At 53.5% G+C, this 10982-nt stretch overlaps 1 non-coding gene across 1 annotated transcript; it reads right to left on the reverse strand.

The window, feature by feature from the left end:
• Positions 1 to 1270: 1270 nt before the first annotated feature.
• On the reverse strand, positions 1271 to 1375 carry LOC111826539. The gene has a single exon (XR_002829892.1). It is a non-coding gene; the product is annotated as a U6 spliceosomal RNA (small nuclear RNA).
• Between the last annotated feature and the right edge of the window lie 9607 nt (positions 1376 to 10982).

A 10982-nucleotide genomic window follows, 5' to 3' on the forward strand; every position in this document is an offset into this window, starting at 1 on the left:
CGCCCACGGCCCGCCCGCCCGGCGGGGAGGGGCCCGATGGCACTAGATGGGGCGACAGGAGCCTCCATGCTCCCGGGGGGCGCAGGATGAGGGCGCTGGCGGGAGGCTCCGTGACCTCGGGGAGGAAGACGGGCCGCCCCGGGAGCGGGGCCGTGAGGACGGTCCTGGCTGCGCCGAGCGGGGCCCTCTCCCCGGGCTTCCTCCTCGCTCCACTGACCTCGGCCCGAGTCCGCCTCCCCGGGCCGCCCTGGTGCCGCGGTCAGCGTGGCCTGCCCGCTGTCAGCGCTCAGCGCCGTCTAATGGCTCCCACTCTCTGCCCCCCGCCACCCCCCCCCCCATTTTACTTGGAGTTGCTCCCTGGGGTGCGCTCTCGGCCCCGCAGGACATGATTTCGGTGGCGAGGATGGCGGCAGTAAGGGAAGCAGTGTTTGTGTCTGTGTCGATGGGGCGCATGCATTTCGCCGGCAGCCTCCCAGGGGAACGCCCTGGGGCTCCGGGTGGGGCGCGTGGGCGTGGGAAGGGGCGCGGTGCCCTGAGCACAACCCTCGGGTCCACCAGCCCGTGGACACAGTGGTACGAATGGGGTTGCGCTTCCGCTGCCCACGGGAGGGCGCTCCAGCCTCCAAATAAAGATCTGGAAAGTGAAGTTTGAGATCCGGCTCTGCGGATCCAGACTCTAGCCTCGGGGTGCGCCCGAGGGCTGGGGCTCCCCCCTCCCCCCGCCACCCTACACACACACACACCGCCGTCACCACCACCTTTGGCTGTACCTGGGCAGGGTCTCTGAGCAGGGCCTCTGGGCAGGGACACAGGCAGCCTCCTGCTCCTCTGCTGGGGAAGCAAAGGTAAGAACACCGCCCGCCACACTGCCGCAGGCCAATGAGCGAGGGAGACTATAGAGAAGGGAAGAGCGTGCTCAGCGGGGGTGGGCCAGGCCCTGGCCGAGGGGAAAGGAGGAAGCAGACAGGAGAGGCTCCCCCCACCCCCGGCCCCTCCTGCAGGAAAGGGGCCAGCGGGCAGAGGGGACAGGCAGTGCCGCTCAGTGGGGCCCCGGCCGCCGCATGGTGACATCACCTCGGAACTTGTTAGAAATACCAAGTCTTGGGCCCGACCCCAGACCCACAGAATCAGAATCTCTGGGGTTGCCCGCCCCCCACTCTGTTCTAAGAAGATCTGGGGGTGGTGGGGGTGTTCTGATTGCTCAAATTTAAGAACCCCTGGGCGAGACAGCCCAGAAAAGAATGGCTTCCCTGCTCTTCACTTTTTAAAAAAAAATATGGAACACTTCACGAATTTGCGTGTCATCCTTGCACAGGGGCCATGCTGATCTTCTCTGTCGTCCCAATGTTAGTATACGTGCTGCCGAAGCGAGCACCCCGGCTCCTCACTTTTAGGGACAGTCGTGAGAGACCAAAGGTCACAGAGCCAGGCCTGTAAAGCCAGAACCGGGAAGGAAAAGAAACGGCTCCTCCTTCCCCCACAGTCACCCTCGCTGGGGCAGCCCATCGCCCGCTCCCTAAGCGAGGGGTTCACCCAGAGACGGACATTTCAGTGGCTCTGGTGCACAACCCAATCCAGCTGCACACCTTGGAGGAAACGCTAGCTCTTGTGGGCGGCCTGAACACCGTCCAAAGACGTGTCCCTCTAAAAAGTTCTCACTCCATCTTTCCTCCTGCCCTGAACTTACTTGGCAGATCCCCACCTTGTCCCCCATCCAAGGACACCAGGGTTCTTCGGAAATGGCACCCCAGGGGTGGCCTGTGCTTGGCTGTGGTTGTGGCCACGCCTGGTCGATGGGCCATTGGTGGCAGTGCCTGGTGTGGCGGGGAGGGTCCAGAGCTGGGGCACGGGGTTCCCAGCACGAGCAGAGCTCGGCTCTGCTGACTTCCCGGCTCTAGGGCTTGACCTGCTTTCAGAGGTGAATGTCATGCCGTGGGCCCTGGTGGAGTGCTTATCTTGTTGGCAGGGTTGCCTCCCTGCTCTAGCGTTTTATGTTGAAGCTTGGAAAGAGGGAGTTGCCCGGGAAGGGGAGAGGTCTCTGTGTTCCCACCTCTGGGGATAGGGCAGAAGGGGAATCCGGGCTATCAACTCTCCCTTCTCCTCTTTCTAGAAAGACTCTTCCGTCTCCTCTTTCTTAGGGTGAAATCCTGGTTAAATGGCTTCACTGCCTTTAAGTTTTACCTAACCCCCAAGGGGAGTCTGGGCAGGTGACATGCCCCCCCACCCCCACCTTCACACTGGGCCAGGAACATGTGCTCTGTGCTTCTGCCCTCACCAGGGCCCAGTTAAAGGGGCCTGATGTGTGTCAAGGCAGATTTGGTTGAGTATCGATCGATGAACCAAGAGGCCATGGTTCCATTCCCTGTTGGAGCACATGCCGGGGTTGCAGGCTCAATTCCCAGTGAGGGCTGTGCAGGAGGCAGCCGATCAATGATGTTTCTATCTCCTTCTCCCTCTCCTTTCCTCTCTGAAATCAATAAAAATATATTGATTAGCTATTTGCTCACCTGCTCTGAGCTTCAGTTTAAAACACACACACACACACACACACACACACACACACACACACACACACCAAATAACTAAGAATCATGAGGGCCCCAAATGATCATTTGGGGGAAGGTGAGAAAGGGAGGACTTGGTTGAGAAAAAGACTCAAGTTCCCACAGTTTTTAATTTAGGTTCAAATAGCCACAAATATGCAGAAACTATCCCAAGTTATTTAGCAACAAATCTTCCTCCCATTCTTCTTTCCTGTTTGCCAATTTCCATGCCCAAAAGCAACCACTTTCCTAATATGTGCATCCAGACATGTGCAAAGAAAGGCTCTCATGTCCGTCCTTCTTCTACACAAAATCTGCATGTTTTCAGAACCCACCAGTCCGCCCGTGAACACTCCTTGGAATTTCCACATCCACGCACTAGTGTCCTTGTTATTTTTAACAGCTGCATAGCATTCCACGTTATGCGTATACTGTGACTTACCTCACCAGCCCCCTCCTTTGGGTGTGTCCACTCATCTGCTGTCACAACCAGTGCTTCAGTTTGTACCTATATCCTCTTGCAAACATTCAAGGACACCTTTAGGACAAACGCCTTAAAGTGGAAGTGCTGGGTCCGAGGGAAACTGCCTTTTAATTATGGTGGATGCTGCCTTCCTTCCTCTGATGGGGAGGTAGGAGAGGAGACTGTTTGGAGCTAGACAGGGCAGAGAAGAGAACCTTTTCTCTGTGCTTTCGAGCTATTTGCTCACCTGCTCTGAGCTTCAGTTTTAAAAATCTGTAAAATGCGGCACAGTTATAGGATAAAATGGGCTCAGCTACATACAGTGTTTGGTTGAGGGCCAAACACAAAGCGAGAGCTCAAAGGTGTCAAGAGTCGTGGAGGCTTTGATACAACTGCCCCCTGCGTTTGCCGAAGAACAGGCAGCCTGTTTTCCCTGGGGAATCTGCTGGGGCATTGGAGAGACGTGGTGTCTGAGAGCCAGTGTTTGAGCCTGGTCCACAAGGCGTTGGCTCCCATTAGAAGATGCCCTCCCCAGCCCCACCATCATTTTGTCCCTGAGGATTCTCACCTTCCCTGATAATGGCACCCTGGGCCTCCCCCGGGCCTTCCAGGGCTACCTGAGTGAAGGCACTTGGTCTGCCGTAAGTCTTCCCGCTGTGGTCCCTGGCACAGTCCACAAATAAACGCAACCTCTGCCGTTTGTTGCATGTTTATCGCTAGCTTTATATCATTCTGCGGCGTCTACAGGCATGATTCCATTCAGTTCTCAGAGTTCTCCCATAGGGTAGGAAAGATTACCACCAGCAGACACCCTCCTCCTTGCTCCGCAACCTTGTCCCATCCAAACGGAACATCATGTTCCCGTGACTTCTTCAGAGTCTCCCCCCCCCCCGCACCCCCCCCCCCCCGGCCCGGTGTCCCCTCCAGGGGGGAGCCCTGTGATGTGAGTGGAGTTTCCTGTTGCCTTACGTTTTATTCACACTGGGGATGAGCCTTCATTTGTCAGATTAAAGGGTGGATTGATTTTATGGGACTGGAAACGCAGTGTGTGTGTAGAAGGAAAAACACGATACCTGGCAACATCTCAAAATGTCTCTATGAAACTTGTCACCAGTGCTGCCGACATTTTTTATATATATATTTCTTTATTGATTTCAGAGAGGAAGGGAGGAGAGAGAGATAGAAACATCAATGATGAGAGAGAATCATTGATTGGCTGCCTCCTGCACGCCCCCCACTGGGGATCAAGCCTGCAACCCAGGCATGTGCCCTTGGCTGGACTCGAACCTGGGACCCTTCAATCCGCAGGCTGACACTCTATCCACTTGAGCCAAGCCGGGCAGGGCAGCTGCCAACATCTTGTATAAAAAGTTAGCGACTGATCTGAATCCTCTCACGTGAGAGGTGTTCTCTGACCCTTCTGAATAGACCCCAAACAGCGCACCCATATCCGTTCTCTCTTTTGCTGCAGGGGGTAAGGACGGATTGGAAGCCCAGCCTCTGTCTGAGGGCCCATCACTTAAGCTACACCAGGTGCCTCACCTCGGTCTAAGGACATGAGTGCAAAGAAGGAAGAGACCGCATTCAGTATCCTCAGAATTTATGAGGAATCAGAGCCGAGGAGGTATGAGCCAGAGGGCTCTGGCCTTTCCTCTCAGCACAGGCATCAAGCACAGCCCCAGCTGGATGGGGTGTGTGGCACCCCGCAGTGGTCCCCAGGCTCCCCAGCGCAGCAGGGCCCGGTGTATCAGGAGATGAGCACTGTGACCCCGCAGCAGTGGGCCCTTCAGGCCCTCGACAGGTCCGAGCTCCAGGCCAGCTGGTTCTCCCAGGGGCGGTCCAGAGAAGAAGCAGAGTTTGCCTCCAGGTAGGTCTCCCCTGGGGGGTGGGGGTGGGGATGGGGAGAGGGGTCCTAGCAGGGAGCCCTCCATTTCATGCTCTGTCTCCCCCCTCCCCCTCTCCCTTTGTCCCAGCAGCTTACTAGGATTCGAGTTTGGTAAGTGCAACCGGGACAGTGTGGGCAGGGAGGGTGGCAGCTCAAGGTGCTCAGATGGGGCCTGGGAGAGAGGCCCTGGCGTCAGGAGAGCAGGCTGCCCGCTGCCCTCTCCGTGAGCCGTGGGCATCGATACTTCCCTGCAGACCTGCCTTGTTCTTCGCCTCCTCCCAGTGACGAAGTCTGGTCCTTCCTCAGAGCAATTGTAAGTGTCTTGTTTTTTAAAAACAAAAACTTGGGATCTTTCTCTTCCCCGTTCCCCCCAAACAAGAAGGTGAGGGTGTGCAGTGTCCACACTCGCTCGCTCTCCCATAGGTGGCGGGGGTCCTGTGGCTCCCCCCTTCTCCCGCCACCAGTATTCAGGGCCTCCGCTCACAGTCACTTCCAGAGCTGCACCCGTGGCAGCTCTGAGCCAGGCTCTGCCCTCCCTGCTGGCACTCGGAATGGTCTCAGAAACGTGGCCCTGCTTATCAAGGAGGCGACCTGGGCCTGACCTGGGCTAGTGTAGAAGATGTCAGGGGGCTGGGGTCCCCAGCTGAGACATGATCCTGCCTGGGGGTGAGAGGGGAGCTGTTGGGTGAATGGCTAGGAATGTAGTCAGAGGACAGGGGCAGGCAGTCCCCACGGATGAGGGGGCCCAGGGCGATGGCCGTTCAAGGCCACCACCCTCTCCTCTCCCAGCCTCCCGTGGCAGACGAAGTGGTGGTCAGGCAGAGGATCCCACGCAAGTCCTGGAAGGTGGGCAGACTCTGCCACGGCAAGAAAGTCTGTGCCATTGCCATCAGCAGCTCGACTCACCACGTGTACACGTGTGGCCACGGCTACATCAGGGTGTGGGACGAGAGTGCCCTGCATACCTGGAACAAGGCCCCGCAGGCCCAGCTGAACTTCCAGGTGAGGGCTGTGCTACGAGGGCTCAGGGCACCCAGACGCGATTCCGTCAGGAGCCTCGCAGCCTGCGCTTTGCGGAGGTGATGTGAGCGTGTGACCGTCCCTACAGGACCGTCATAACTGTGTCCTCAGCTGCAAGCTGTTCCCCGACGAGCAGAGCCTGATCACCGGGGGGGTGTCCCGGACCCTGACGCTTTGGGATCTGACACCCACACCCCGCATCAGGGCACAGCTGGCCTCCGCAGGCCCCATATGCTACTCTCTGGCCATCTCCTCCAATGCCCAGATCTGCTTGGCTTGTTTCAAAGGATTCGTTGAGATTTGGGATCTGCAGAACCAAATCTTGATCAGGTATGCCCTGGGGGCGGGAAGGCATGTGTCCTTTCTGGACCTCACTCTCCCCTCTGTGCGGCAGGACTAAGTGAGTGAGTGTGGGGTCCTTCCAGGGCAGCAGTTCTCAACCTGTGGGTCGCCACCCCTTTGGCGGTTGAACGACCCTTTCATAGGGGTCGCCTAAGACCATCCTGCATATCAGATATTTACATTACGATTCATAACAGTAGCAACATTACAGTTAGGAAGTAGCAACGAAAATAATTTTATGGTTGGGTCACAACATGAGGAACTGTATTTAAAGGGCCAGAAGGTTGAGAACCACTGTTAACGGCCTTCCTGGGCCCAAAACTCCTGGGGGTCCCAACCAAACACAAACCTCTGAGTTATTTCCCACCAGGAAGCACGAAGTCCCTGAATATGGATCCCGATGTGTGGATATCACGGGCAATAAGTTCTGGACCGGAGGTGAAGACACCAGCCTGTATTCCTGGGACCTGAGGAGCTGCCAGAAGCTGCAGCAATACAACCTCCACCATGAGGTGCCTGGCCGGCCACAGCTGGCTGAGTGCGGCCCCCAGGGCCTGGGAGCTGTGGGTGCCGGCAGGAGCGGGACCTGAGCTTGGAGGTGGGCACAAAGGATGGAGTTGGCAGCTCGGAGCGCTGACTCCACCGCCTTCCCCACAGATCCTCAGCATTGCCCACGACCCCAGCGAGGAGTGGCTGCTAGTGGGCCTGCGGACGAGTGACGTCATCATCCTGCACACGCACCGGAAGGAGGCGTTTAAGGCCGTCATACATAAATACGTCCACCACCACAACCTCAAGTTTGCCACCTCTGGTGCGTGAGAAGCCAGGCAACACCTCGGGGTGCCCTGGCACACTCTGGGGTGTCTACTCACTTTAAAGTCTGGGCCCAGACTATTTCAGACTCTCAGTTCCTCCCTCTCCAGCCCCAACACTGGCCAAACAGAGATCCAGGTGTCTGCTCTCCCACTGCTCTCACCCCTGCATCACCCCACCCCCAACCCCACCAGTGTTTCTCCCTCTGATAGCCCGGCTACCTTTCCTATCTTCTCTCTCTCCTCGCCCCTTTCCTTCCTGGCTCTGTCAGAAAGGGTTGCTTCCCCTGCAGAATGGCAGCCTGAAGACACGGGCAGCCTGAAGAGGCATGAAGCCCCAGCTGCTGTCCTGTTCAGCGATGCTCACCGTGATCCTCTGTGGGGCTGGAGGGTGGGGGCAGATGAGGAATGGTTTGTGTTGTGTCTCTGATTTTTATATTTGGGGAAACTGAGGCAGAGAAACCTCTTCCCTAGTCCGGCCGGGAACAGCTGGACTAGAATGCATTACCTGGCCCTCCATCTGTTTTTCCTTTGCAGGGAGCTATTTTGTGACCACAATGGATGAGTCAATCCACTGCTTATCTGCACCTTATCTACAAAGGTTGTTTCAGGTACTGGAAGGAGGGGTATGAAAACCCCGCACTCGGAGCTGTAGCTCCGGATCCCAGTGGGTCAGGCCCCAGAGGCAGGGTTGGAGAGGCCCTCTGAGATGGCACCAGGGCCATTTAATAGATGAGGGGGGGATGAGGACATGAAGTCCTGTAAACTCAGGGGCTCCACCGTGAGCCCTGAGACCTGGCCCTGCCTCTAAACTGAGCCTCAGGTCTATGCTGAGCCTTGAAAGAGCCCTAAATGAAACCTTCTTCTCTGGCCCAAGCCGGGCCCCTGCATAGAGGACCTTTTTTGGCCTCTTTCCCCTAGGAGGAGGAGTCTACAGAAGTCCTGTGTTGCGACGTGTCCTCCGACAACCAGTATCTGGTCACAGGCTCCAGAAACTGTGCCACGGTTTACCAGCTCTTGTATTGAAGGTTGGTGTCGGGTCCTGCTGGTGAAGATCCAGAGAAAGCAGCGTGCTGAGAGGGTGACCTTGGGCGCCGACCAGCTTCCGGCGCTTCCTGCCTCTACCTTCTCCTCGATGGCAGGTCACCTGTCTGTTCCCCTCTCCCACAACACACCCCTAGCCTGCACTCCCAGGTTTTTAGTGTACAGCTTAGGGATTTTTCACTTTGTTATTTCTCCACCACTAATGGCTGGGTTTTGGTGGGGAAACTTGCCTTTATAACTAATAAAATAGAAAAGCAAAAACCAGAATGGCCTGGATACGTTTCATTGTGGTGGATTCCTTATGCCCCCAGTCAGCAAATCCAGGGTAGGGAAGGACTTAGGTTTTTTTAGAAATTTTCTTTTCTTTCTTTCTTTATTTTTTAAATCCTCACCCGAGGATATTTTTTGACTGATTTTAGAGAGAATGGAAGAGAGATGGAAAGACAGAGAGAAACATTGATGTGAGAGAAACGCATTGATTGGTTGCCTCCTGCACGAGCCCTGATCAGGGCTGGGACCGGGGAGGAGCTTGCAACCGGGTACATGCCCTTGACTGGAATTAAACCCGGGACCCTTGGGTCCACAGGCCAATGCTCTATCCACTGAGCCTAACCCGCTAGAGCAGGACTTAGTTTTGTTTGTAACTTTTTTGGGGGGAGGGGGAAGGGGTGCGTGCAGGGAATTCTTGGAATTTAAGAAGGCTTAAGAAATGTATGTATATGTACAAATTTTCAAGTTATATATTGGAGTTGGTAGATCAACAATGCTCCAAACTTTTGTTAATCCTCACCTGAGGATAAAGAAAAAGGGAGAGAGTGATGTGAGAGAAATATTGATCGGTTACCTCCCATATGGGCCCTAACTGGGATTCGAACCGGTAACGTTTTAGTGTACGGGACGGTGCTCCAACCTACTGAGCCACCCGGCCAAGGCTGAGACTCCATGAGCTGGTCTAACCATATCCCGAGAAAGGCTCTCCTTTTAGCTTCCTGATTCACAATACCTCATTTTATCTGAGCCTTCGAAAGTCCTGATCCTAATTCTGGCATTTGGTGCCAGTCGAAAGCTACAGTTTTGTGTCTGCTTCCTCATGTTTGAGGATGTGATGATGTAATTTTTCTGGCCTTCCCCAAGTTGAAAAAGCCCCAGCTCCCCAAAACAAGCCAGCTAGGCCTGCTTTCTATTCCTCTCCCATCCTGCCTCCTCGTTGCTTGGTGTTGGCATGGCCGAGAGATAGCTGCCCACTCAAGTTTGTAGCTTAGAGTTGTCACTGGGAGGAGACTGCAAAGCCATGGGTCAAGTGTGCCATCTTTGCATTGAGATGTTGTTGGGTACCTAATTCTTGCTGACTAATGATGAGAGAAGAATGGGTCCCATTTCTGGGCCAAGGCTAAAGGAGTAGGGGAGTCCCCTCCAGGTTCTCTGTCCTCTTCTACCAACCCAAGGTGAATGGCATGGAAGCCCTAGAGCAGCGGTTCTCAACCTGTGGGTCGCGACCCCTTTGGGGGTCGAACAACCCTTTCACAGGAGTCGCCTAAGACCATCGGAAAACACATATATAATTACATATTGTTTTTGTGATTAATCGCTATGCTTTAACTATGTTCAATTTGTAACAATGAAAATACATCCTGCATATCAGATGTTTACATTACAATCATAACAGTAGCAAAATTACAGTTATGAAGTAGCAACGAAAATAATTTTTTTTTTTTTTTTTTTTAAATATATTTTATTGATTTTTTACAGAGAGGAAGGGAGAGAGACAGAGAGTTAGAAACATCGATGAGAGAGAAACATCGATCAGCCGCCTCCTGCACATCTCCCACTGGGGATGTGCCCGCAACCCAGGCACATGCCCCTGACCGGGATCGAACCCGGGACCCTTCAGTCCGCAGGCCGACACTCCATCCACTGAGCCAAACCGGTTTCGGCACGAAAATAATTTTATGGTTGGGGGTCACCACAACATGAGGAACTGTATTAAAGGGTCGCGGCATTAGGAAGGTTGAGAACCACTGCCCTAGAGGACTGTAGAGCCATGAGGTGGAAGCATCCTGTTTCCACAAATCAAATATGGAGAAAAGCTGCGCACTTTGGATTGTTATATCGACGAGAAATAAACTTATATTAGAGCTGTTTTAAATTTTGGAGTCTATTTGTTACTGTAGCCCTGGAAACAACAAACTTAAAGAGCCAGGTAATAAATATTTTAGGCTTTGCCCCAAATACTCAACTCCTCTGCTGTAGCGTGAAAGCAGCCATAGACAATACAATACATAAATGAATGTGTGGGACTGTGTTCCAATAAAACTTTATGTATAAAAACAAGCAGTGGCCAGATTGATCTGCTGGCTATAGTTTGCCTACCCTGCTGTTGCCAGTGTACCTCTAAATCAGTGGTTCTCAACCTTCTGGCCCTTTAAATACAGTTCCTCATGTGACCCAACCATAAAATTATTTTCGTTGCTACTTCCTAACTGTAATGTTGCTACTGTTATGAATCGTAATGTAAATATCTGATATGCAGGATGGTCTTAGGCGACCCCTGTGAAAGGGTCGTTTGCCAAAGGGGTCGCGACCCACAGGTTGAGAACCACTGCTCTAAATAATGTAATTAGCATCCATGTAAAAATATGATACAGAGGGTAGAAGCCAATAGTAAATCTATCCTACTGGGCTATAGGACAAATAGACTCCAAAATTTCTAATGTCCATCAAGGTTTAAATCCAAATATATGAGCAATTATAGTGAATGTAAGTAGAGTAAATATTCCTATTAATGTGTTTATATATGACTGGATTTTAAAAATTCTCAGATGTATGTGTTTAAAATATATTAAAACACAAGGATACAAAAAAGATGAAAATGA

This window comes from Myotis lucifugus, unplaced genomic scaffold (genome assembly GCF_000147115.1).
Source record: "Myotis lucifugus unplaced genomic scaffold, Myoluc2.0 scaffold_88, whole genome shotgun sequence".
Lineage (NCBI taxonomy): Eukaryota > Metazoa > Chordata > Mammalia > Chiroptera > Vespertilionidae > Myotis > Myotis lucifugus.